The sequence below is a fragment of the Muntiacus reevesi genome, chromosome 4, assembly GCF_963930625.1.
Source record: "Muntiacus reevesi chromosome 4, mMunRee1.1, whole genome shotgun sequence".
NCBI lineage: Eukaryota > Metazoa > Chordata > Mammalia > Artiodactyla > Cervidae > Muntiacus > Muntiacus reevesi.
The window spans coordinates 142,327,410-142,332,870 of NC_089252.1; the positions used below are offsets into that span (position 1 = coordinate 142,327,410).

The 5,461-nt window shown below is 50.9% G+C and overlaps 1 long non-coding RNA gene across 1 annotated transcript; it reads left to right on the forward strand.

The window, feature by feature from the left end:
• Window positions 1-380: 380 nt before the first annotated feature.
• Window positions 381-3,562, forward strand: LOC136167078 (uncharacterized). The gene is made up of 2 exons (XR_010663051.1): window positions 381-2,342; window positions 2,662-3,562. It is a non-coding gene; the product is annotated as an uncharacterized lncRNA (long non-coding RNA).
• The last annotated feature ends 1,899 nt before the right edge of the window (window positions 3,563-5,461 follow it).

Here is a 5,461-nt window from a genome sequence, read left to right on the forward strand (position 1 = left end):
CCCGCGCGCGGCCGCCCCAGCCCCGCCGGGGAGGCCCCTGAGTTGCTCGCGCAAGGGGAGATGGAGGCGTTTTCTCTCCCGTCAGCCCGCTCCATTCCGGCGGGTCGTGGATCTCCGGACCGCCCCCCCCACCCAACTCAATCCACCCTCCTCCCTCCTTGCTTGTTTTATTTAAACAGGCAACTAGATCCACACGGACACGATAATTCAGCTGGTTTTGTCTTTGGCATTTTCTGCAGGACCCCAAGAGAAAGAACTTCCACTCCCGTTCTCCCTCCAAGAGTGCCATCCTTCATCTCTGTCTGTCCAAGCCAATTACACAGATCCTTGGGGTTCCAGTAGGGTCTGAGTCACTGGAACCGAGAACACCTGGCTGAAACATGCCCTGTAATTAGAAAGGATTTTTTCTTTACCGTTTCTTTCTTTTTAAAAGAGGGCTGGAATGACCGTCCTTGACTAGGGTGGAGAAGCTGGGGTGGGGAAAGGGGAGATACCATCACCAGGGCCCTTTGCAGACAGATCTCCCCAAGTCGGACTTGCTTCCTTTCCTCGGCCTCTCGGCTGCCCCCTCCTCCTCCTCCGTTCGTTTGGTCCTTCCCCCACTGTCTTCTCCTCCGTTTAATTAAAGTTCAGCGACTCCACTTGCCTCTCCTCTCAGAAAGCCGAAACCAGACAGCCGAGCAGCCGCCGGCCGAGCGGTCCCAGCACAACCACCGGCCCAGCCGGCTGGGCCTCCCCTGGCCCGCCTCCCTTCACCGGCGCCGATCTCCAAGACCCCGGTCCCTGGGCCATCCACCGTCCCGCAGGTGTGCAGCCGCCGGCCTGGGGGATCTGAATGCTGGGGCTGGGACCCGAGGATCCTCTTACCCTAGACCCTCATGTTGCACCAGAAAGTTAAGAGGGTGGGTGGGTACACGCCGACTCAGGCATCCCGCTCCCCCAGACCCATCGCTGACTAATCTGATATGACAAAAGCCCCGTGATGGATTTGGTATATGTTAATTCACAATGCCCTTTCCTCCAGAATTTAACTATAAGTTAATACACACCGGAAACCACGCGCAAACACGCTCGTTAATGGGCTTAGGTATTAGCGAGTCCTAACGATGCATACAAATGTGCTCTGCCTCTGTAGGCCCCTCAAGATTTATGGGCCTTGAGCTCTCTGAAGCTGTAAACAAGGAGGAAAAAAAGAGAAAGAGAGAGAGACTGGGGGGTGGGGGAGAGACAGAGGCCTGACTCACCCCTTCAGATTCTGGGAGAGAAGTGATCTCTGCAAGTGGGTTCTTACCTATTTTCCTTTCCTTGCAAGCTCTCTGTGTGGGTTTTGAGATTGGTCTGGGGGTGGTGTTTGCAGCTGAATGCTGGTGTGCATGGGCAATATTTTGTTTGTGCGCTGGGGTAGGAGCATGCCAGCCTACTCCCAATTGCTGTTCCAGGGCCTGACTATAACAGGCATTTGTGGATATAGACCTGTGTGTGCACCATGCTAGGGGTGTGTGTGTGTGTGTACATGTGCACGTGTGACAAGCAGGCCTCCCTCTGGGCCAGGCTGCTGCTCCCCCACCCCCAAACCCGGTGAACAAATCTCTAACAACAATCATAATAACAATAAATAATAATAATAAAAACAGTAGTTAACAGTCCCTCCCTAGCAGGATAACAATAAAATGCAAGAGGAGATATTTTGAGGTGGGGACAGGAGAAGGAGTCATAATCACAGCAATCCAGGGAGACAAGAAAGGAAGGAAGTTAGCTTCTTCCTATGCCCTTGTGGGGCTGGGTTTGGGAACCCCCTCCCCAGATAAGGTCCTCCCGCCAGAGGAGGAGAAGGCGAGCCTGCAGGCCGCTCTCTCCTGTTTTTCTTTCTCGGCTTTTGCTTTGTCTGATCGGGGAGGAACCCCACGTAAGAGGAGGGTTAGTAGCTCTGGGGATTCTTTAGAACCCCTGTTTTAAAGAGGAATTAAAGCATATAGGGTCAGGCCCTACAGGAGCAGAAAGGGAAGAGGCGATGATCACAGCCAGGGTCCAGGCCCAGCGAGTGAGCTGCCGTGGTGCCCGAGTTTGAGTTGTCCGAGAGGACCAGCCGCGGGCAGAGATCGACGCTGAAAAACATTTATGGCCTTGTCGGAGAGAAGGGAGAGCGCGAGGCAAGACCAGGGAAGTTGCCTTCCTGGGGGTCTTAAAAAGAGAGAGTGAGAGAGGGGGACAGTGAGAGAGAGAGAAAGGAGGGTTTGAGGCATGCTGAATTTTCCTTCGCGGGCTTGGAGCGGAGAGGATTTCCATAAAGGAAGAGAAGCGCAGGGTCCCGGATACGTCCACGTCGGCATCATTCTATGCAGGTACAATTTTCTGGTCATCTTATGAATTTATGTATTGGGGGGAGGATGGAATCAGAGGGGTAGAGATTAGACCTACGCTCTCTCTCGGGGGGAGGAAGCCGTCCCACAGTTTCGGGTCTAACGAAATCCCCTTTTAAAAATAATTGTATGCAAAAAAACAAAGAAAGAAAGAAAAAGAAAATAAAAATGGAAATACAAAAACAAATTAGTCAACTTTAAAAAGAGAAATGAAATAAAATGGTCATAACAAGTGAGCGTGAAAACTTTAAAAAAATTTAAGTCACAAACCTTTTAAGGGGTTTGGATTCTTTTTTAACAGCCGGTGACCCATCTGGTCGGAAAAGAGATGGATAAACACTTTTCACTGAGTCACTTCTTTGAAGCCAGTGTAGACACACAAAGATTTGAGAGACCCTTGGGCGTCCCAGTATTTGAAAACCATGCGGAGTGGAGGACACCGCCATAACCGACCGGAAAAAAATAACAATAAGAGGAGAGAACTGCGGTCGGTGGAAGCCCTGAGCGCGGAGAGAAGGCCCAGGTTTGGGTTCCAGGGAGCCGACCGCCGAGGCAGCTGCCCCGGGCGATGGGGAGCGGTGCCGGCTGGCACCGGCAGGCGACCCCGCTGGGTCTCAGCGTCCCCGGGTCGGCCTGCAGCCCTCTTCTCCCAGCCTCCGCGGCTCTCCTGGCTCTCTTGGCTTGGATGCCCGGTCGGTCCGGGGGCTTTCTTGGTGTGAGGATTTGGGGCCTAAGACTGGGGACAGTGACTCAAGCTGGACTCTGCTTCATTTTTTCTCCCCCAGGCCTCTCCACTTGCCCAAGCTCTCAGCCGCCAGTCGGCTGACTTAGAAGGGGCTTCTGGGCTGCTCCCACCAACTCCTGCCTGATTTCCCCAAAATCCAGCGACCTCCAGTCCTCTTTAGGGGGAAATAGCACCACCCAGTCACCTCGGCACTGTGTTCTCATCAGGAAACTTATGAAGAAGAAGAAGAAAGGCGGCTTAGCGTCCCGTTTACATCTCGGTCTACACATCCCTTGGCGGCTGGAGAGTTTATTTATACCTCCCACTATAACTCTCTCTGTTTGGAGGCACTGGTGGCCCTATTGACAGACTGATGTCTAGAAAATATCGCTCTATCTCGAACTACACCTAAATGTGCTGTGGTTGTGTTTACAGATTTATGCTTGAGGAAAATATAATTATTTCCATTGTATTTGTGCATATACAGTAGTTGTAAGAGCAGATTTATATATAGGAAAATATACGACTCTCTTCTAGCCATCCAGCTTTATGGACATTTGATATCCTGACAGATTTACAGCTCTGAGCAGCTATATAGATAAATGTATATCGTTGGAATTATGTATCAGGAGATATATACTTATTGATTGTGATATAGAGTAGTTAGAGCACTCACTTAGAGCCCTATATGGCTCTGGAGATATTTCTATATTATTATCACTATATATAGGCATATCTATTTATAACTACATAGTTATAAAAATAGACATAAGTAATTATAGTCCTATATGTACATGCTGCTATCTCGGGAGAGTTATAGACACTTGCGAATATAACTCTATAGAGATATCTGTATGTATATAAGGGTGTAATTATCTCATGATGTGTGTGTATTTGGGCTTAGGCCAGTCTATCTCTGTTGAGGAATATTTATACGCAGGGGCTGGGAGAGACTTGTTCAGGAAATGTTTTCAGAGGGCCAACAGAGCAGCTGCATCTGGCCAACTAGGAAACCAGCTAGCAGAGTTCTTTACTTACGGAGGGATGGAGTTACAGGAGGGTAAACAGAGCATGGGAAGTCTCCGGGAAAGGAGGGACGTTGGGGCTCAGCACGGATAGTCAGGGAGGAAAGAGGTAAACAGCGGGCACCCACTGAAAGTGGAACCGGTTTTGTGACAGGCTGACATAGGTGGCACGGAAGGGGAGGCAGTGAACTGTCCCACCACCCAGATGGAGGTAGGATGTCCTACCATCACCACTGATGGAGGGAGGAAACAGATCTTGAAGGCCCTTAGGTTTGGCTTTTGATGAACCAAAGATTGGCTACCACTCAGCCCCTTTCACACGCCTGGTGCATTTCTCTTGAACCCTAATTTTGGGGTCTCTAAGGAGTAGACTTTAGAGATGAAGACATAATTAGGAGGGATGGGGCAGGAAGCGGGGTACACTTTTGCCCCTGCTGCTCTCCGGTAATGCGGCCAGGAAACCAAGGTAATGTGACCCCATAAAGCTTGCTTTAGCCTGGGCCTCCTTTGCTCCTGAGGAATCTGGTGGATGGAGGGGTGAATTTTTCAGTATTGAGCCTATTCTGATAGGAGTTTGGGGAGGTCGTCCCCACCCTCCTTCTCTGAGGCCTGGGCTTTTGGGGCCTAATTCTCCCTTGGGCCACTTCTGATCTATTGGTCCCCAAATTGGGATTCTTGGGGGCCCTTTAGCTCCCTAATAGCCCTGCCTTGAGCCTTTATGGGGAGAATTTGACCTTAATGAGGAGGAGACATGGAACTGAACCTCTGTCCCTCGCTTCTGCTCATCCACACGACTCTCAGCAGCCCCTTCCAGATGTCACTGAGCCTAGGCTCCAAAATTCTTCTGTATCAACCATCCCCTGGGAGAAAAGACACCGTCAACCTCATTTCATTATTTTTTGAAAACCTGGGAGTTGCAGGCATGTTTGCTGAATGGTTTGCATGAAGGAGTTTCCTGGCTCTTAGTTTCAGCGGCCAGCAGGGCTTCCAAGATCTTTAGGATGCTGGAAGGGAGTGGAGATCCCTCAGCTGGGGTTAAAAGTCAAGCACCAGCCTCCACACACCCCTGCCCACTAGGTTGGAGCTCCAGAGCATGGACTTCCTCTGCCGCCTGGCACAGAGGGGTTGCCCAATACATACTTGTAGTAAACTGAATGGCAACCAATTCAAAGGCTTTTGGCAGAGGGAGTCTCACCTTTCCCAGCTACTGGCCACCACAGGCTAGGGCATCTGGGTGCATGGATTGGAGCCTGGCTGGGGGATCACATGGTGGCTGGCCACAGTGAGCTCTGCTGGGGCCAGTGGTTAGTGCCAGAGCAAGAGAGTAGCTACAGCCCTAAGGTGGGAGGTTA